The sequence below is a fragment of the Oryza sativa genome, chromosome 11 (genome assembly GCF_034140825.1).
Source record: "Oryza sativa Japonica Group chromosome 11, ASM3414082v1".
NCBI classification, from domain to species: Eukaryota; Viridiplantae; Streptophyta; class Magnoliopsida; order Poales; family Poaceae; genus Oryza; species Oryza sativa.
This window is the reverse complement of record NC_089045.1, coordinates 24,342,174-24,365,236: the sequence shown is the minus strand read 5'-3', so window position 1 is coordinate 24,365,236 and position 23,063 is coordinate 24,342,174. Positions and strand designations below refer to the sequence as shown.

Here is a 23,063-nt window from a genome sequence, read left to right as displayed (position 1 = left end):
ACGATGTAACCTCTCCTTTTAAATTAACTCGTATGATCGATCTGTTCCTGTCGCGAGTGCGACGCCATAGCTACTCCTGTGTTGCTCCATCCATGAATGGCTATTTGCCAATTCCTGAGTCAGATGGCACTGACATGATGATCATTGAAGGTCTGAAATCCCCATTCTGTAGCTTTGCTTTATGGACCAGGAAAATATATCCATGATGATTTCTGATTCCGTCCTATCTCCAGAACTCTGCTGTTTGACAAATAACAGAAGATTATTGCTGCCCTCAGTTCTGTTTGGCCTGATTGCCTTGGACAAATATTCTGACATATCTCAAGAACATCTTTTCTGCCTACACATATCACAGGACCAGACCAGGTTGGATGGGCATCAGAGCTTTATGTGCAACAGTATGTTGATTGCAATTGTTATAAATAAGAACAATAAAAAAATAAGTCTAACTACTCATTAAAAACATCCCATACCAGAGTTTGATTAAAATCATCTAAATGTCTAACTACTCATCTGTCATCTTATATCATTGACAAGAGTGAACTATTAGACTGCCACTATCGCTTCGTTCTAAACCCATCAATTCGTTCCTGTGTAAAACCTTTGTCCAGCCGATCCCCATTCCAGTGCTCCATACACTTGAGCATAAATAAGCCAGAAGACGGACGGCGACGGAGGGAGCGGAGAAGGCGGCGAGGGCGGGGGAGACGGACGGCGACGGAGGGGCGCGGAGAAGGCGACGCGGCCGGGGGAGACGGACGGCGATGAAGGAGGCGACGGAGGCGGCGAGGGCGGGGGAGGCGGACAGTGACGGAGGGGGGCGGAGAAGGCGACGCAGGCGGGGAAGACAGACGGCGACGGAGGAGGCGGAGAAGGCGGTGAGGCCGGGTGAGGCGACGGCGCTGGAGGGGAAGGAGATGCCGATGGCGCTAGAGGCGACGAGGGAGATGGACGGCGACGGAGTCGGGGATGGAGGGGAACTGGCGACAGAGAGGGATGATGGGGAATGACGTCGTCGATTAACATAGGATAGAGGGATAGAGGGAGGGTGAAGAGTTACATAAAGACAAATTACGATAATATCCATACTCGAATTTTTACCTCTAGACATATATACCCCTCCATATTTCTACTCCTATAAAATCTGGTGGGAGTAGAACTACATCTCAACCCTACGATTAAATATGATCAACGGTTCGGATTAATTTCTACTACAAGTAGAAAGTACCGGAGTGGGACTCTTCCTCTCGTACCTTTTCTCCGCCAACTCATCGTTGCAGCTTATGTAGCTTTTTATCGCCGGTGTAGAACCTGCTAGCTATTGTACCTGCTCTAATACCTCCTCATGATCACTTCCATCAACTTCATACGTAGCTAAAATCTCCTCCTCATCATCACCATCATCTTTTTTCATCAAGAACTGAAAATTGAAATTAAGAGACAGGTACAAATTGAGGAATATAAAAGGCTAACCGAGAAAGAAGCTTATCAGTTAGCAATTTTTGAGAGGAAAATTAAAACTGAGAAGGCCCTGTACTAGATATTAACTAATCAATCAATTAATAGTGGTTAAGGAAACCAATCATACCTCCCCAAATCGGTGCACAGAAATGACTGGACGGTTGGGGTGAGCATGGACGGTATGCTCCCATGCCACCACCACTTCTTCAACCTGCTTGGCCGTCTCACCTTCGCAATTGAGCAGAATAAGGACTTTCTTGAGCAGTGGGAGATTCCCCAAGCCAACATTGTTAGCAGGATCATCCCTAGATCCGCGCACGATCAAAACAACATCCAGAAGCATCGGCATCGCTCCTTGAAGGAAGGTGAGTTCTATGTTCGTGTCGCAGTATCTCAGGTTTGGGAATGATCCGCCGCCACCGACTGTCCACGAAAATCTCTCCTTGACGTCTATGCGGAGGAAGCAGAGTGCCGGCATCATTGCAAGGACGTCCAGGTCTCGTGTCTCCATGCCTACAACTCGAAGGTCCAGGTGGGAGAGGTGCGGGACACACATGGAGTTCACCCATGCCGGCAGCCGAGGCAGGTCCACGTTGTGTATACAGAACTGTCGGAGTTGCCGCGCAGGCTCCCAACCTTCCCAGCCACTCATCACTGGGTACTCAACCAGCGGGATAGGGAACCAGATCTCCAGGTTCTGTAACTTGTGTAGGATGCGCAAGGACTCCACCAGTGCCTCTAGCGAGCCCTCGTCTGTTTTCTTGGACCAATTAATCTTAATCCTCCTCAGATCCGTCAATTTGCCACACCTCTGCAATGAAGTTTGGGCAGCTGTCATCGGATACAGTACCGAGAGACAGATCTTGCAGTGACGTCAGGCTCCCAACACTGGTAAGAGCTCTTCTTCTAATGTTGATGTATAGGCGCATTAGCCTTCTTAGGTTTCCAATGGTGACTGGTAGTGTCACCAACCAGGTGTCCAGGACATCCAGTACCTGTAGGTGTACGAGATCACCTATTTCGCTTGGGATTTCAGCAACACGTGTGTACCTAAGTCCAAGGTACCTCAAATGAAGCAGCTTTCCAAGATGCTTGAGGCAACATCCTCCTGTGACATTACATCTTTCCAGTGCTAGCACACGTAGAACTCGAAAGCTAATAAGTGAGGGCATCACACTAATAGAACACTCCATGGCATTAAATGACCTCAGTCGTGTCATGCCGGCGTCTAGTCTTTCTTGGTTCCATCTCTTGTGCAATGCTATCCTACGGACTGTGTAGCTTTGTGAAGAAGAGCTGGGATCCACATGTACCCTGTCCAATATCTTTACAAAGTTTTCTTTGGTTGCCAGGATGCAAATGAGATCTAGCACCATGTCATGGACACGACACCCGTTCACAATACCGTATCTCTCCATTGGTTGAATCATGCTTTTATTTATAAGCTGCATGAAGTATCTCTCACCGACCTCAAATAACGTCTTCCCTTGTTCCTCATGGACAAAACCTTCAGCTACCCACTTCCATATCAAACCATCCTTCTCAATCAAACTATCTTCTGGATATATGCTTAGGTGAAGCATACAAGTCTTTAGGTGTGAAGGCAAATCGTAGTAGCTAAAAGACAATATCTTCCTCGTATTCTGAACTACCTCATTTTGATCTGCAACCCCAAAACCAATAGATTCATACACTTTAGACCAATCCTCCATTGGTTTATGAACTAATAAACTAGCCATTGTAATTATAGAAAGTGGTACACCGCCACATTTCTTTAAGATCTTTTCAGTTTCCTCAACCAACTGATTATTAGTAGGACTGTTGCAATCAGCACGAGATATTCTGCTATAGAACAACTTTTTTGAGTTATCATCAGAAAGTGGCGCCATGCTGTAAACATCACCAAATTCTTCTGTAATTTCACTAGCAACATTAGAAATACGAGTTGTTGCAATCACTCTACTTCCACAATTATTATCTAGAAAAGCACATTTAATAATATTCCATGTTGATGTCTCCCATATGTCATCAACAACAATCAAGTACCTATCCACAATGGAAAAAAAGGGGAACGGATTAGTAAAACAATATAGTGTATATCTCTGTAACTAAGACATATGAGTATCAAGGATCCAAAGTGGCATAAACAATCGTCAACACAAGTTGTTCAATATGGGGAATAAATCACTAGTTCAATATCATTTTTTCAGTCTCAAATCGAGTCAATTTGAGTGCCTAAAACAAATATGTATATGTGAATTATCATTTTATTACTCTAGAAGTTTATGAATCATCAGTACATTTTGGATCGAGTTGGATGTTAGATGGTAAAATATATCTTCTCTTCCTCTGCAATAAACACTAGAATTCTTTGCATTTTATGTTTCTCTCATGTAACGCTAGAAGCTAAAGGTTTTTAAAGGAGACTCATCTTACTATAAAGTTGATGCCCACTAAGTCCTAAAGCTCGACATATAAGTGTGCCACATCATCATCCACTAGCAATTATTACATAGAGTATTTTAAACATCATGCAAATATGACGTATCATTTACAATTTTGATATATTTTTAGAACTCAATATGCAAGCAATGTTAAATCATTATCTCCACATCATTTAAACATATACATCTACCATTTATAATATATAAAATGCATTAAAAGTAAGGGCATATGGATAAATGTCTACATAAGACCAATACAGATTTACTTAATGTACAAACTACTGCAACTAGAAACTTATAAAATACTTTTCAGCTAGTAGCTAATAAAACTCCCATCAGCATAAGATTGTCATGAAGAACAACTAATTTGGTGGTACTGCATAAATACCTTCTATTTCCAAGATATTCTCGGAGTTCATCAATCATATGCCTTTCACTTAGCGTTGATACATCAAGTACCATATACCTGTCCTTATTAACTTCAATTAAGATGTCCTTGAGAACTTTCTTGATGTCAGGGTTCTGTCCAACCGGAATAAAACCAAAACAATCAAATTGCACTTTAAGCTTGTCGAGCACTACTTTGGCAAGAGTTGTCTTGCCCAATCCTCCAAATCCAACAACAGAGACCATTTTGAGCATGGTCTCGGACACCGCGTCCCCCACAGACAACATTTTTATTAGATCATTACTTGCCTTATCAATGCCAACAAGCTTGGTGACCTTCTCATATAATGTCAATATGCGAGGGTCAATAGTTGTTGGAAGCTTAGTTGCAATATCATCAATCATGTATCTTTTGTGCCGTTCCATCACCTCCATGACTTGGCGCTTGATATCTTTGATGTCATTGGCTATTTTATGGCGGATCTTTACCTTGGACAATGACTTCTGGCACTTATCAATTAACCATGTGAAGTTATATTTCTTATTTGGCTCAATGTCATTGATATGCAACATAAAGGTATCGATGTTGTCCTCAATGTCGTAGGACAACTCCCTCACGTCTCTAGCCCATATCTTGATTTGCTTGTCTAGCTGGTCTAGCTGCACCTTTGAGACCTTCTCTAGGGCTGCTTGTATGCTCTCAAGCTCAGTCTTCAGGAATATGATTCCCTCCTTTACACTCTTTTGCAAGTCATACTCTTCCTTGAGGAGCTTGCCTAACTTGGGAAGTAGCGTGCCCAATGCCCCTGTGGTGAACTCCATTTTGAATGGTTCAGTGCGCCCCTCTCTCCGTTTGTTGATTTTCCAAATAAAACGATAATGAGATGATGTTAACTATAACAGTGAGCTGCTTTTACAATCTCTATTTGCAATAACCGCATCACAAATCCCATAGCTTCATCATTTGATATCCCAACAAGCCCTGGTAAAATGGAAAACATATGAAACACATGAGTTAGAGGTTGATGGAGTTTGTCTTGTAGAAACGTGCATCCTTCATTAAGATTTAAGAATCCAAAATTTTGGCATAAGAGCCAGCCATATCATGTTCACAGATAAGGGGTAAATTTAAAAGAAATAAGAAAAAACATATAGCCATAGCACTGAATAAATGTTGAGACTGCTGAAACTATTAAAGAGAGAAGCCGGAAGCGCAATTACAGGTATCATGTACTAGGGATGCAAGCCGGGTGGGTAAGCTGGATTTTTGTTTTGCCGCTTATCCCACTTCTAGTTCATATTTTCTTCTAAATTTTATACTATCATATAAAAAGTTGAAAACTGAACTCGCAAGCGAGTTTTTATACGGGTAGTGGGCTTGCCCACTTGCATCCCTATCAGGTACTCTGGTGTGTGTATCCTCTGCTTGCTGCTCTTTGAAGCTTTATAGTTCAACAGGGATGGCTGGGCACCTTAAAGTCTTAGGGAAATGAGGGAACGGCGGCGGTGGTGGGCTTCATGCACAGGCAGCTGCTGGTTGGGGTAGCTAGAGAGAGTGGTGATGGCGGGGATAACTTGCAGGTCACTGGTACACAAAGCTCCATCTGTGCCAGTTAGAATTCCTCATCTGTGCCGGTTCCCAACCGGCACAACACTTTCGGCAATGATGAGCCGGCTCAGAGTCAATGAATAAAGCTCGAATCACAAAATTTAAATTACAGAATACAATCAAATTTATTAAAAATAATATAACGAATCTAACCCGTGTGGCATATTAGATCAAACAGAAACATAGTGGTCGTAACAACAGAACTCTCAACCTGAACAAAAAGAGTCAAATCGAAGAACATACAGTACACTCGAAGAACACGAATCACATCGCACCACTGCCGCTAGCTGCTCGCTGGAGGCCGGGGCCGAGGCCGTCGTTGCTCGCCAAAGGCCGCCGCTGCCGCACGCTGGACGGCTGGAGGCCGAGCTCGAGCTCTCCGCTGCCTAGGCCACCGCCGCAGCTTGCCAAAGCCAAGGCCGCCGCGCTGAAGGTCGCAGGGGATGTCCCTGGTAGAAGAGGAGAAGAGGAGAGGAGATTAATTAATAGAGCTGGTGGTAGTTATTGCAATTGTTTTTCTTTAATTAGAGCAAGGTTAATAATATAGACGACATGCTGGCTATAAGGTTCTTTATAGCCTTCTCTCAGCCTACCCATATAATAGTTAGCTTTTGACAATTAATACAGGGCTCACTTATCTCTCTCACAGAGTTTCTTGCTTCTTGTGTCCAAGCCGGCTGTTAGTTTACAGCCCGCTTCTTCTCTCTCTCCTCTCTTCTTTCCTACAACTCAGCATTTAGCCGGCTTATAGCCTACTCCCTCCGTCCCAAAATAAGTGCAGTTTTGCACTATTCATGTTCAACGTTTGACCGTCCGTCTTATTTGAAAATTTTTTATGATTAGTATTTTTATTGCTATTAGATGATAAAACATGAATGGTACTTTATGTGTGACTAAATGTTTTTAATTTTTTCACAAATTTTTCAAATAAGATGGACGGTCAAACGTTGAACGTGAATAGTGTAAAACTGCACTTATTTTGGGACGGAGGTAGTGCTATTATACTTGCTCTTAGGGGCCAATGTGGGGGTCACAAAGATTCCTTTAATCAATGTCTTTATTGGCCGCATTATTAGATGATTCTGAATGGACATTATTCACGGGTTTCATAGAACTACTTAGACCCTGTTTAGATGGGACTAAAACTTTTAAGTCCCTATCACATCGGATGTTTGAAAATTAATTAAAAATATTAAACGTAGATTATTAATAAAACCCATCCATAATCTTGGACTAATTCGCGAGACGAATCTATTGAGCCTAATTAATCCATGATTAGCCTATGTGATGCTACAGTAAACATTCTCTAATTATGGATTAATTAGGCTTAAAAAATTTGTCACGCGAATTAGCTTTCATTTATGTAATTAGTCTATATTTAATACTCTAAATTAGTGTCTAAATAGAGGGACTAAAGTTAAGTCCCTGGATCCAAACACCACCTTAACGAGTCTCACATAAGTAACACTCGATTATCTGCATCAAGGGACTTTTATGTGATGAGTTGTGCAGGTGAGTGACTTTATTGTATTTTTTTTCTGATTACGCAGCAAACACATATGCAGCACAGATGGAAGCCATCGATATGTCCCTTATTTTAGATAATGGAAATGGATTCACTACTAAAAAACCCTCATAGGGACCGGCTCACAGGTGCCAGTCCATTTAAAACCGGCACTTATTGAGCTTTTCCCACCTCCCAGCAATGGAAAAGTATAGAACCGGCACCTTTAACCATGCTAGAACCGGCACCTATAGTATAGGTGCCGGTTTTTTTAATATATTATAGGTATCGGTTAATTATAGGACCAACATGCCGGTATAGCTTTTGAGCCGATCGATCGAGCCAAGCCGAGACAAATGCGCACCGCACCCGGCCGGCCACGATATATCTATTGTCCTTATCCACTCCCTCCCCTGGCTTCTCGATTTCTCCCTCTCTCTCGAGTCTCTCGATCTCCCTCCCCTCTCTCTCTCGCAGCGCTTGGCGGAGGCAGGGTGGCGGCGGGCTGCCCGGCGGCGGGATCTCGCAGCCAGTGAGCAGCGGCGGCGGGCTCCTTCCCCTCCCCCTCTGCCCCCTCCTGACTGGCGGCGCATGGTGAGGCGGCGGATCCGGTGGGTCTTTGGCCGGATCTGGCCTCCCCTCCACCAGATCCGGCCGCCCGGCGTGCGGCGGCGCGAGGGGAGGCAGCAGCGGCGTGCGGCTTCTGCGGGAGGGGAGGTGGAGGCGGCAGCGGCGTGCGGGGGCGGCGGGAAGGGCGGAGGCGGCCGCGACCTCCCCTCTGCCAGATCCGGCCGCCCGCCGTGCGGCGGTGGGAGGGGAGGTAGCGGCCGGTGTGCGGCGGCGGTGGGAGGGGAGGCGGCAGCGGCGGCCACGACCTCTGCCAGATCCGGCCGCCCGGCATGCGGCGACGGGACGGGAGGCAGCAGCGGCGTGCGGCGACGGCGTGTTCGTGTTTGTGTTTAAACAAATTTGTGGTTGTGGTTGTGGTTGTGATGATGCCCATGTTCTTAGAGTTCTTGATGCTCATATTTTTGGGTGAAATCGGGAGCTTCTCTATGCATTGTTGTTGTTATTGCTGTGTGATTAGGCTTTTGATTTTGGATGTGAGGATGTGGAGGGTTCTGGATTTGGCTCGATTCGAGCCAGTTTTTTTTTTGGCTCGTGCAGACATAAAGGTGCCGGTTGAGAACTGGCAATAGGTGCCACACCTAGTAATAGGTGCCGACCAATTGGTGTCGGACGGAAAACCGACACCTATTGCCAGTTCTCAACCGGCAATAATAGGGTTTTTTGTAGTAGTGATTACATTTCCGGCTTCTGTTACAAGACACACAGCCATAAGTTTAATAGTAATAAAAATGTAAGATAAAAGTAAATCAAAATGAGAAATAAGGTGATGGGACAAATCCCCAACTCCCCTTTGTTATTAACTAACGTTAAACCACATAAAATATTTTAGCTAGCAATTCTTATGGAACTACACCACCCATAGTGGAATAAGAGACCCTTGGCTACCGATTCCAAGAGTGTAGCACCATTGTGCATAGTATCCTACTCCTCCTGTGGTAGCATTGTAGACCAAAAGTGGAGCCAGTAGGAAGACATGAAGATAACCTGCATAGGGTTAGATAATTGTTTACCATTAAAAACTTTATCATTGCTACAACATCAAATTGACCAACATACAACACTAGCTCAAATTAGAATCATCTTCTTAATAGACCTAGATACCCATCTAAGCCAATTACTGAAAATGTTTTTGGCGTTACGGGGTGGGGGGATATTAAAAGCAAAAAATACACATCTCCAAACAAACTGAGCGACATGACACTTAAAGAAAAGATGTTGGATTATCTCTTGTGCATAGCGGAAAGAACAATGTTTGTCTCCCCCCCCCCCATTTTCTTTTAGCCAGGTTATCTTTCGTTAGAATTACTTTCTTGTGAAGAAACCACATAAAGATCTTGATCTTTAGTAGAATTTTCAAGTCCCACAGAATTCTCTTTCTATCCGAACATTACAGTTCATGATCGCGGCATACATAGATTTGACGGAAAATTGACCATTCTTATGGAGTGACCATACAAAGCAATCCTTTTCATTTGACAGAGTTATATTAGCTAGCCTGAGGATCAAATCATTCCACTTGATTAGCTTTTGGCCAACAATAGCTCTTATAAAAGAGATATTTAGCGGCGTTGTGCTCATGACCTCTGCCACAGTAGACTGTTTCTTTCGAGCCACATTATATAATGTAGGGTATTGATCTTTGAAAGCACGCGATCCCAACCACGTGTCTTCCCAAAATCTTATATTTGTCCCATTGCCACATCTAAAAGAACCAAATCTAAAAAATTGGTCTTTGACTTTCATTAAACCGACCCAGAACTGAGAAATACCTATCTTGCTGGACATACCAGAAAGAGGTTTACCCTTTAAGTATTTATTTCGCAAAAGGTCTTGCCATAGGCCTGCACCATTAAACAACTGGAAAAGCTATTTGCTTAATAAGCAGCTATTTTTTATATCAAGGTTATGGACACCGTCGATATGTCCCTAATCTTATTTTTTATTGAAACTCCACTTATCGTATACACAAGAGATAATATATGAGAAAATCTACTCCCTGGTATCCCGTGGTGTCGGGATAGTTCTTCAACATTATCCATCCGACTACCCACATCCTCATCCACGCGACGCAATCCCCATCTCTCTCACCTCACTCCCCTCCTCTCTCTCTCTCACTGTGAAGAAGGCCAAGCGGAGACGAAGCTGGCCGGGAGGATGGGGTCGTCGTCGTCGTCTCCGGCGGCTAGGAGGACGACGACAGCACTGCGTCGGCGAGGTCGGCCAACCCTCAGCGGGGTCGCCCTCGAGCTCGCCTCCCCTTGCTGCGCCGCTCTGGCTCGCCGCCCTCGTCGGTCGGGTGTGCGCTGGGGAGTCGTTGCCCCGGGGAAGGAAGAAGCGGGAGCTCCCCTTGTCCTCGCCCTCGGCCTCGGCGTCACCGTCGTCCCCGCTGCGGCCTGCCGTTTTGCACCTCCGGGATGGACGCTGGCAGCCTGCGCCGACTTGCAACAGGTATGGCCGTCAACCTCCTCCTCGGCTCCTCCTCGAGACTTCTCACGCTCTCTGGCTCGGGCCTCGACCCTCAACTCTCCGTGCCTCCTCGACGCTATCCTCCGCCGTTGCGGCCCTCCCTCCCCCACGTCTCCTCCTCTTTTTGACGGCACCCTCTGATACCCCACAAGTATCAGGCTGATACCTAGGTGCCACCCGGTACCTTGGCACCGGGTATCATGTATCAGTCGATACCTAGTCGGTACCAAAGGTACCAGGTACCAGGTATCAACCGGTACCTAAGGTATGAGGTATCAGGTATCGGTTGATACCTAGTCGGTACCAAAGGTACCAGGTACCAGGTACCCGGTAAGGTAACAGGTATTAGGTACCAGGTATCAGGTACCAGGGAGCACATGTGGACATACCAGGTATCAGGTACCAGGGAGCACACGTGGACAGAGGAAAGGAAAAGGGAGAGTCACTTAAAATATCCCGTTGCAACGGTATCCCGTTGTGTAGCTGCCCTCATATATATTTGTGAGCACCATCTGAACCTTAGTGGGTGTTATAAAACAAGCCCCAAAAATGACATTAGCTACCAAACACGGAAGAATGCCATAAAAGATCCAAATTTGATGACTATACCAAACCATAATATTTGTTAACGAGGTTCGGCTGAATCCTACATCGTCGGGGCACTAAGTTCTCACCCTAGGCAGGCAGCACAGCATGGTTTACTGCTTCGGTGCTGGTTCTCAAGATTCAGATGCCATGATGGCTGCGTCCCGCCACCATTTTTTTTATTTTTTTAGAGAAGGGTATTTTTTTTACCCGGCCACTATATCCAACCGAGTATGGTTTACTGCTTCAGTGCTAGTTCTCAAGATTCAGATGCCATGATGGCTGCCTCCTGCCACCATCTTTTTTTTATTTTTTATTTTTTTTAGAGAAGGGTACTTTTTTTTACCTGGCCTCTATATCCAACCGGATATATACAGCTATTTTAATTTAGGAACTTAGCCTATCAAATAGGGAACTTAGCCCTCAAATAACCCAATCTGAAATTCGCTCCTATCAAAATTTAAACTCAGGAACTTGGGTGCTACTCAGGTCACTGTAACCACTAGGCTACATGCCCTTTGCATTGGGAAAGATGAATTGCTTTGTTCAATCCATTTGTTCTTGTGAAATAAATTGACATCAGGTTCAATCCAATTGTTCTTGTGAAATAAATTGACTTCACAAGAACAAATGGATTGAACAAAGCGATTCATCTTTCCCAATGCAATACAATTGAAAGACAATAAAGTTATTTTATTTGATAGTTTTCTTATTTCTTATACCCAAGTATAAAACGACATATATTTGAGTTCAGCAGGGTACAAGTTTGGGAAAACTCGTTCACTTATACTATTGCATTGGGACAAAAGAGTACAGATAGCCAGTAATTAAGATTGGTGCGTAGCCTCCTCCTCCACTTGGGCAGGATGCTAGCATCATTGTCCAGCTCAAACAGGCACAAACAAACAAGTAGCCAGTAATTAAGACCAGGTAATTAATTACGCAACCCGAGCAACAAAACCAAACATGTTTGCACGCGCAAGTAGAGCACCTCTTTGTCAGAACATACTTAAATCATCATCATCTTTGTCCCGTTTCATTTCCTCCTGAAGTTGAAATTGAAAGAGGGATATGAACTGAGGAATATACTCCCTCCGTTTCGAAATGTTTGACCGTTCGTCTTATTCAAAAACTTTTGTGAAATATATAAAATTATATGCCTACAAAAAAATATATTTAACAATGAATCAAATGATAAAAAAAATTAATAATTACTTAAATTTTTTAAATAAGACGAACGGTCAAACATATGCTAAAAATTCAACGGCGTCAGACATTTCGAAACGGAGGGAGTATGTAATACGCTAACTGAGAACAAAGCTGATTAGTTACAGATTCTGAACTGGGAAGGCGTACGTGCATAGGAACGGAATCGACCAATCAATCGATTTATCATGATTAACAAACAAAAACCACTGCACACGTACCTTTGCACCAAGAATCTCTTTGTTCATTTTTCAAGCGATTCATCATCCTAGCAACACACGAATGGCAGGAATGTTGGGGTGAGTACGCTCCACCTGCCTCAATGCCACCTTCGCTTCTTCCACCTGCCTGCCTGTCACACCTCTGCAGTTGAGGTAAACCTCGACGTAACTGAGCAGAGGGAGGTCCACCTCTGCAGTTGCATGCCTCTGAGAGAAAGTTTTATTAGTCTGCATTTTTCGTTGCTAAGCTAGCTTGGTGCCATAATAAAAAAACCGGACCAGACTACAGCCTCCTCAGTGGCTCCGGCTCGGTGTCCTTCAAAGAGCGCTCAAGCTATTGGACCGAAAAAATCGTTTTCACTGCTTTGTGTTATCAACAGTTTGGTACAATAGTGACCAAAGTGGCATATTGGACTGTGCTAGGTCTCTCTTTTCACTTAACACCATCTAATTTACCATCTGTTGCAGATTGGACTGGGTTTACTCTTTGTGCTGTGTTTTGGCCCAACTTATGGGCTGCTTCGGTTCTCTCGTGGCACTGGAGGCGCTAGAGCTAGCGATACTGGGGGTCATCGGCAACCTGGACCACATCGTTGTCTCCCAACGCCGGCGTTGACGCCATGCTGCTAAAGTCCTTTTGTTTCACTCTCCGAAGATTTTTTTTTTTTCCGCAGATGGCATGCTCTAAGATTGAATACCGTATGATAGCATTGAACTACTTGTCTACCTACCTCCACAACCAAGCAGCTACCTCGGGTGATTTAGTACTCTCCAGAAGCCATCGAGGCAGCGTTGGCAAGGCCCATTGGCCAGATGCTCAGATGACAACACGCGATGACCACCTGTTAAATGCAGCGAGGGCCTTGGTCGAGACCTCAGTGGACATATTTTTTTTAGATAATGAAAATGGGTTACATCCCCTGTCTCTGTCCATAGGTATATAGCCAAAAAGTCCAGACCTCAGTGGACGTATAGTGGTGTTATCTGCATGCCGATGGCCAAGCTCACGCCACGGCACAGCGGCCACATGCATGCGGAGGGATTGGTCCCTTGTTGAAAGAGTATTTTTGTTGGATGTATGGATGTCGGTGTACATTTTTGGCGGCGTGGACGGGCATGGACGGGTGTACATTTTTGGATGTCGAGGGAGCCCTCATGTCGACTGCTTCCTAGCTACCACACACCGAGCACTGGCAGCCGGTCTCGCCGGAGACTGCTACCTAGCATGGCTCAAACATGAACGAACCTAGCTAGATACTGTTGGGATACGCGTAGGCTACGATAGAATAAATCAAAATTTTCTATCGCGTAAACCAGGAACCATGCAAGTATTTGATCATAGATCGTTACCACTCGACGCGCTGCGCAGCGGAAAAAGACGCTAAGAAGTCGAAGGAATTCTCGCGAAGTAGCGCGCGTCGATGTAGAGGAAGTAGTCGATCGCACCGGCTCGACCTTCTACTCCTCGTGCGTTCTTCTCGCCGTACTCTCACGCCGATCAGCACCGCAAACCAGTGGCGCATCTACCGGTATCCACACGTACAGGGACGGAACGCCACGCGCAGATGTGCTAGCACCCGCGCGCGGCTAGGGTTTTGCTCGGGGAAGGAAGTGACGGCTAGGGTTTCTCACGTGATGCAATGCCTCCGCCGGTCACACCCCTCACGAATATATAAGATCCATCACTCGGGCTTCTAAGGCCCGTAGGACTCCTATTCGGATCCCTATCTGAATTAAGCTCATATTGAATCTCCATCCAATCCCCTTATTCCGTCCCATTAAGCGTGCGACCCTGTAGGTTCATGTATACTCAGCTGTAACCCGAAAACTCCTTTTCGGTCCACGCGTCAACAGCGGCCCCTAACAGAACGTATTGACCCACCGGGCATACATAAAGATCATATCGGCTGAACCTCTAGTGTATACTTGTATGAACCCCTTTGCCTCACGATATCGATTAAGCTCAAGGCTAGATATGTGCCATCCTCTAATAGCTCAATCATTCACTCGAACCTGTTGATAGATTATATAACTTGTGATTGACTCCTCAATCACCTTTAGCATGGCCATGCACTTCCATAATCTACAGCATCGAGGGGCCCAGAGATATCTCTCCGTAGGATGGGCAAATCACATCTTGATTATTCATATCGCACTACATGTTTCATAGCATACCCGAAAACTACTTTTATAACTACCCAATTACGGAGTAGCGTTTAGCAGCCCCTAAGTAAGATACTACACATGTTGGGAACCGTGATAATCTCAGGTCTAAGGATTCAACACCAACACTAAATGAGATCACTGATGACACAACACATATGGCTCTTGCAGTGTCTCATGTTGGGTCTATCCAACAACATGTCTACTAACATGTGTCCACATTGTATCTCTATGCTATGATCCATGAGACATGATCATCAATTAATACATGTGCTGATCATCTAAATATATTTGTTCCACATATGAGATTTGATCAGGGATCCTTTAGAAATAGCAACACACAACATAAAGAGTCTCATAAAAGAATCACATATTCAATAACCAATAATGAGTTATCTATTTCAAGGAACAAAGTCGGATAAATATGTAAATATAGTATGTGATACAATCATCTCTATGATTGCTTCTAGGGCATATCACTAACAGATACCTAGTCCAACATGCAATGGTGGGTGATGCTAAGTGAAAATAGTGATCTACCCCTAGTCCAACATGCCACTTTGGTCAATATAGGTGCACTAAAATGAAATTTACTTTAAAAAAACAGATCGAACTGGCAGTTAGATAAAAAAAAAGCAGAACCAGAGTCCTCAGTGATTGTTCAAGTTATTTTTAAAGACAATACAAACGTATGCGCTCACAATGCTCTGCTCAAGCTATTGGTGCTTTGTGTTATCAACAGCTTGGTAAATTTACTCTAAAAAAAGAGTAAGAGTGAATTAAACGGACCACCAGAGGTTGGGTAAAAAAAAAAAACTAGAACCAGCCTCCTCAGCAACCGCTCAAGTTGGTATGTATGTCCAAGTATGTTAGTACAATTACTATGTGTTGACTGTTGGTAACTTTTTGTGACAAGTTGACAAGCACGATCGCAGCACCTAAAGCTTTGCGGTGATCCTAGAGTCGTCAACCATCCTAATCTAGCAAGCGCTAAATTAAGATGGGTTTTGATAAACTAAACTAGCTAGCGGAGCCGATCTAGATGGAACGATAGATAACTACCCATTTCGTGGGTAAAACGGTAGATTTTTAGGACAAACCTACAAAAAGAGTGTCGCACTCTCGCAGCGGCGGCGGACGATTTACGGCACAAATCGACAAAGATGGACAAACTAAACTAGAACTAGAAACAATACTGACGGAGCTCGTGGCTCCTCACCGGGAGACCGCGCAGGCCCCCCTTTGCCGGTTCGGCCGGGGGCTTAGGGTGAAATCTCAAGCTCTCTCGGTATGTGGAAAGATCGCCAGCCAGGAAGAAACGCGAGACACGGGCGATGTATACAGGTTCGGGCCGCTGAGAAGCGTAATACCCTACTCCTGTGTTTTGGTGGATCTGTGTATGAGGGAGCTACAAAGTGTGAGCCAACCTCTCACTTGTTCTAAGTTCCGAATCTGGAAAAGATCATCCCCCTTTCCCTATGGGCAAGGTCCTCCTTTTATACTTCAAGGGGATACCACATGCACCCCTCTCTTTCCAAACTGGACTTTTCTTCTCTTCATAAATGGACGGAGATTTGCACGGTTGTCCTCCGAACATCCTTCTGACGGGACGGCACACACCTACCTCCACTTCTGCCGAAGGCAGGCGCGTCGTGGGAACGTGGCTGTCTGCCGACGACATGACCAGTGTCAGACCGGTCATTCTTGTCCTCCACGCGTCAGTTCAACAATCTGCATGTTCGCCCTTCTTCATACAACATGTAGGCTGTAATGGTTGGGATGAAGCCTGGTATAAATCTAACCAGGGCTAACGTGCCATCTCTAAGAGATTACACGCTAGCTCTGGCTTGAGACGAGTGCCTAGAGGCTTTCGTCTTGACGGGATGGGGCAAGGCGTGCGTCAGACCGCCAGTCGCCACCTAACCCGTGATCTGACCGGTCTGTGACCGGTCACAGACCGGATAAAGGAACGCGCTGCACTGCGCTGCATGCAGCGTGACACGCTTGACCAGACTTACAATAAATGCGGTTAGGTGAGCACTGCCGTGTTCACCTATCCCATATATGTGGCGCAAACTTCCTCAAGGGGTCGGGGTGCCTCGGCCCTCGGGGCCGGGGCAGGAGTAACCCGACCCCCCCTCGGGGGAAATCAGGAGGAGGGCGGACACCTCACCCTCGGGCCCGACGTCCCCGAAGGTGCCAGGCCGCATGGGCGATTGTGTCTGCCTCAAGCCTCTGGTCACGATACCCCCGGTCCCATATCACCGACAGTAGCCCCCGGCGTTATGCCAGGGCGATCGCCCTTCTCAAGGAAAGCGGTCGGGCGTAACGCCACTCCTAAAGCCTGGTGACAGGTGGGACCGGTTTTCATGGTTGCGCAGAAACCCAACGGTCTCAAACCATGCACATCGGTAATGGTAACTTGGCTGTCCATAATGGGCGGTCTCTTTAAGACTGCCACATCACCTAAGCAGCGCACGAATCTGGGTGAGCTGATTTGCTTCGCCTGGAGATATGGTAACGTCGCTTCGGCCGGCGAGCGTAATTAACGCGCGCACGATACGATCTATCTCGACTGCCACAACCGCATATCCACCTCATGCGCCGCAAGCGGGCGAATGGGATTAGTGGAAGCGTGGGCACGAGAAACGAGGGAGCGAGATAGTGAGAAACGAGGGAGCGAGATAGTGGGCGCGAGAAATGAGGAGCCGGGCCCAGCTATGGCAAGGGTATAAAAATACCGAGGAAAAGTTTTGCTCCCTTCCTTTCGCCATTATTCCTCTTGCCTTCGCCGCTTGAGCCCTAACTCTTTCTCTGCTGCGCCCTACCTTCGCCACACGCGCTCGCTTTTAATCACCTCTACCTCCGGCGCCATGGCACGGGGCTCCGCTCTGCTCGACGGTAGCGTACTACCGCCTTCCCGCATTGTGAGCGAGAGGCACGCCGGGCTGCCGCGCCGCTTCATGCCGGAATCCGCCACCGGTCGGGAGATAGTGATGCTGGGCGAGGGACGCCCGGCACCAGACTACCCGGGGCGATCCGTCTTCTTCCTCCCCTTCGCAATGGCGGGGCTGGTTCCGCCATTTTCTTCCTTCTTTATGGACGTTCTGGAGTTCTACGATCTCCAGATGGCGCACCTCACCCCCAATGCGGTGATGACATTGGCCATCTTCGCGCACCTGTGCGAGATGTTCATTGGGGTGCGCCCATCTCTTCGGTTGTTCCGGTGGTTCTTCACCGTGCAGTCGGTGTCGCCGCCGTCGGTGGTTGGTGGCTGCTATTTCCAGCCGCGGGGGCCGGTGTTGAACCGCTACATCCCCTGCGCCCTCCGCAAGAAGTGGGACGACTGGAAGAGCGACTGGTTCTACACCCCCCTCGCCAACGAAGCGCGCCTCCAACTTCCAAGTCAGCCCTCGGCGCAGGTCTCCAGCTGGCGGGCGCCGGTAGATCTGGGGGATGACTATGACGCCGTCCTCGACCGCCTGGCGGGCCTGCGATCCCAGGGGCTCACAGGGGCCATGGTGTACGGCGACTACCTCCGTCGCCGGATTGCGCCGCTCCAACGGCGCGCCCGGGGCGCCTGGGAGTACACCGGGTCCGAAGACTACATGCGGACCCACCAGGGAGTCAGATGGGATTGGGCTCCCGAGGACTTCAAGATCGTGGTCCAAAGGGTGCTGAATCTCAGCTCCGTGGAGGCGTCTCTCATTCCTCAAGGAATCCTCCCCCTCTGCAGCGATCCCGACCGCGCCTCCATTCTGACCATTATGATGGGGGTCGGGGCCTCAGAGGAGGAAACTCCTAAGGGCCACGACGGCGCGGGCGAGAGCCGCCGGGGGGAACAATCTACCCCAGGAGGGGGTGGTGCTTCTGGGCCCCGCGTCGGGGGCTCAGGGAGCAGCCGCCCTGCCGACGCCCAGGGGAAGAGGAAGCTGGGAGGAACACCTCCCCCATCTCCTCCCCGAGGGGGCGGGGCGGTGCGTGCCAGCAGTCGACACCCGGAGGGGGCCGCGCCGACATCGCAGCCCGAGGGGGAGCGCAAGAAGAAGCGGCTTCGCAAAACGGGGGAGACGGAACCATCCCGGGGAAACCTGATTTCCCCTCCAAGGTGGTCATTTAACCGACCCCCTCGCAGGTTCGTCCCACTCTCTTTGCGACCGTCTTTCTTTTATCCCAAAAGCAAGTTTTCTCTTACCCATCTTGTTTGTCTTCTGGTTTTTTCTTTTGCTTCAGCGATGTCCCGTCACGTTCCTCCCGCCATCCCAAGTCCGGCCAGTCCGAGGCCGAAGATCCGGCGGCCGCAGAGGAACGGAGGCGAGAATCTGACCGGCGAGAGGCCGCAGATCGCCTTCGGGAAGCTGAAGAGGCCGCCCGGGAGGCCGCTCGGGCTCGCCATGCAGAGGATACCGCTCGGGAGGAGGCCACCCGGGCTCGCCAAGCCGAAGAAGCTGCTAAGGAGGAGGCCGCTCAGGCTCGTCAGGCTGAGGCGATGGCGTCTTCCGAGGCAGCTCACGACAAAGCTGCTGGCGCGTCGCTTGGGCCCACTTCCCCAGGCGATGCCCAGGACCAAACGGGTCCGGGGGACATCCCCGAGCCCAGCGCGTCCTCCGGCGGGCCGAGCCGCGTCGCATTCTCTCCAAGGTGGCTCTTCTCCTCGTCTTCTGTCGCCCCGCTGAGCGCCGAGCCCCTTCTGCAGGCCTTGGCCGCCGCAAACACCGCGGTGCTAGATGGGTTCAGCGCCCAAGTGGAGGCCCTGCGAGCGGAACGAGCGGAGCTCGAGGCCGCATGGGCGCGTGTCGAGGAGGGGCGGCGCTCGGTGGATGTCATGGTGGAGGTGGGCCGTAAGGCTCACCGCCGTCACGTCTCGGAGCTTGAAGCCCGCAAAGCGGCGCTGGCAGAGATCGCCCGAGAGGTGGAGGAGGAGCGGGAGGCCGCCCTCATTGCCACCACCGCGATGATCGAGGCGCAGGACACCCTCCGCCTTCAACACGGGAGCTGGGAGGCGGAGCTAAAGAAAAAGCTCGACGCCGCCCAAGGGGTCCTTGACACCGCCGCTGCCCGAGAGCGGCGGGCAACGGAGATCGAAGCGGCGTCCCGGCGGCGCGAGGAGGCCCTTGAGGCCCGTGCTATGGCATTGGAGGAACACGCCGGCGCCGTGGAGAGGGGCTTGGCGGACCGCGAGGCCGCCGCCGCTATCCGGGAGGCAACGCTGGCGGTGCACGAGGCCGCCTGCGCCGAAGAGGAGTCCGCGCTCCGCCTCCGCGAGGACGCACTCGCTGAGCGGGAGCGAGCTCTCGAAGAGGCCGAGGCCGTGGCGCAACGGTTGGCGGATAGCCTTTCCCTCCGTGAGGCAGCGCTGGCGGAGCAGGCACGCCGTAATTTGGAATCCGTCCGCGCCGAGAGAGCCGCACTGGAGCAGCGGGCTGCCGACCTCGAGGCGCGGGAAAAGGAGCTGGACGCGAGGGCGCGTATTGGTGGGGCGGCTGCGGGCGAAAGCGACTTAGCCGCCCGCCTCGCAGCTGCCGAACACACCGTCGCCGACATGCAGCGCGCCCTCGACTCATCCGCCGGGGAGGCCGAGGCCCTCCGCTTGGCGGGCGAGATAGGGCCCGGCATGCTTTGGGATGCGGTCTCCCGCCTAGATCGCGCCGGTCGGCAGGCGGGCCTCTGGAAAGGCCAGACAACGACGCACTCCACCAACCTGGAAGGCCTCGCTCCGCACCTCACGAAGATGGCCTGGGCTCTCCAACAACTCCCCGAGGAGCTCGAGAAGACCATCAAGTCATCCTCGAGGGACCTCGCCCAAGGAGCGGTTGAACTCGTACTAGCGAGTTATCAGGCCAGGGACCCCAACTTCTCTCCATGGATGGCGTTGGATGAGTTCCCTCCCGGGACCGAGGACGACGCGCGCGCGCGGGTCCGGGATGCCGCCGACCACATCGTCAACAGCTTCGAGGGCTCGGCCCCTCGGCTCACGTTCGCCCCCAACTCCGACGAGGAGGGCGACGCCAGTGGTGCAGACGACGATGGCGACGAGGCCGGCGACCCGGGCGCATCGGAATGAGCCCCCAGGCCCCCGCCAATCTCCAATTTTTTCTTTTTCTTTCTTCTAAGGTCTTCATGCCTCTTTTTTGTATAGATCAACTTAATCTGGAATCAAAAATGATGAAAAAATTCGTGTCAATTTTATTTTGCTATGCGTATGAGATGAGGATGATCTGTGCCGTGGTCCTCTTTTGTGTCTTAGCTTGATTTAAGGGCTCGTGCCCAAGTCCCAGTCCTCTAATGGCTCGGGTCGGGGCTAGTGCCTGGGGAGATCCACATGTCGAGACTGGCCAGGCCGGGAACGTGGTGACCGAGGGTTATGGGTGACCCGATTGTGGGTTTTTGCCGATTCCCCCCCGGAGTTCACCACGCCCCGGGGCACGGCTCGGTTCTGGGCCCCGTTTGGCGATTTTAGCTGACCGAACCGAGCCCCCGAGGGCAAGGCTGAGCACGAGTGACCTTATTTCAAGTCAAGATTCTTCAAAAGGAAAAAACGGCACAGACACAACCTTTAGGAAATTGAAACTGCTTTTATTGAAATGCTGAAATAAGAGAAATAAGAAAGTGCATGTGTGGTAGCCCCCGGCCAACCCTGCACACCCGAGGGGGGTGCGGGGTTGGCCCGAGCCCGAAACCTGACACCCGACCCCCCCTCAGGGGTAGAAGCGACGAAGGTGTTCGATATTCCACGGGTTAGGCAGCTCCGTGCCGTCGCCCGTGGCCAGCCGTATGGAGCCCGGCCGGGGGACACCGATCACTCGATACGGACCCTCCCACATTGGTGAGAGCTTGCTCAATCCAGCACGCGTTTGGACGCGGCGTAAGACGAGGTCGTCGACGCAGAGTGATCGGGCCCGGACGTGGCGCTGATGGTAGCGCCGCAGGCTCTGCTGGTAGCGCGCGGCTCGGAGGGCCGCGCGCCGCCTTCGTTCTTCCAAGTAGTCGAGGTCATCTCTACGAAGTTGATCTTGATCAACCTCGCAGTACATGGTGGCCCGAGGAGACCTCAGGGTGAGCTCGGATGGGAGAACCGCTTCTGTGCCATAGACGAGGAAGAAAGGCGTTTCCCCGGATGCTCGGCTTGGTGTGGTTCGGTTTGCCCAGAGCACCGCTGGCAACTCCTCGATCCACGAATCGCCATGCTTCTTGAGAATATTGAAGGTCTTGGTTTTAAGGCCTTTGAGGATTTCTGCATTGGCGCGCTCCACTTGGCCATTGCTTCTGGGGTGGGCAGGTGAGGCGAAGCAGAGCTTGATGCCCATGTCTTCGCAGTAGTCGCCGAAGAGTTCACTAGTGAATTGGGTGCCATTATCCGTAATAATACGGTTAGGCACTCCAAAACGGGCCGTGATGCCCTTAATGAATTTAAGTGTAGAGTGCTTATCGATCTTGACGACCGGATAAGCCTCGGGCCACTTAGTGAACTTGTCGATCGCGACATACAGATACTCAAACCCGCCCGGGGCCCGCTTAAACGGTCCCAGGATATCGAGCCCCAAGACAGCAAATGGCCACGAAAGTGGTATGATCTGCAGGGCCTGGGCCGGCTGATGGATTTGCTTGGCGTGAAACTGACACGCTCTGCATCGCCGGACCAGATCAACTGCATCATTGAGAGCTGTCGGCCAATAGAACCCTTGACGAAAGGCCTTGCCAACCAAGGTGCGCGAGGCGGAATGGGCTCCGCACTCGCCTTCATGGATATCGGCAAGAAGCTCAATGCCTTGTTCCTGAGGAATGCACTTCAGGAGGATTCCGTTAGCCGCGCGCCGATAGAGGGTCCCTTCTACCAGCACGTAGCGTTTGGAAATGCGTTGGACGCGTTCACTCCCTTCACGGTCCTCAGGTAGAGTCTTATCTGTGAGGTATGCTTGGATCTCAGAGATCCAAGCAATCAATCTAAGGGAGCTTGGAGCGCTCCCTTCGGGTCCCGAGGCCTGGACTCCGACGGGCCTCGGGGGCCGGTCAGGCGCATCCGTCTCCCCTAAGGGGTCGGGTCGCGCCGACGGCTGGGTAAGCCTTTCTTCAAAGGCGCCCGGTGGGGTCTGGGCTCGTGAGGACGCGAGCCGTGAGAGTTCGTCGGCAACCATGTTATCCCGTCTGGGTACATGCCGAAGCTCTATCCCGTCAAAATGGCGCTCCATACGCCGCACTTGGCGTACGTAAGCGTCCATCTGTGGGTCAGAGCACCGGTACTCCTTACAGACCTGGTTAACGACCAGCTGGGAGTCGCCTAACACCAAGAGGCGGCGGATCCCCAGTCCAGCTGCCACTCTGAGTCCGGCAAGGAGTCCCTCGTACTCTGCCATATTATTAGTCGCTCGAAAGTCGAGACGGACCAA

At 49.7% G+C, this 23,063-nt stretch overlaps 1 pseudogene; it reads right to left on the bottom strand.

The window, feature by feature from the left end:
* Positions 1 to 367: 367 nt before the first annotated feature.
* Positions 368 to 5,274, bottom strand: LOC4350813 (disease resistance protein RGA5-like; annotated as a pseudogene).
* Between the last annotated feature and the right edge of the window lie 17,789 nt (positions 5,275 to 23,063).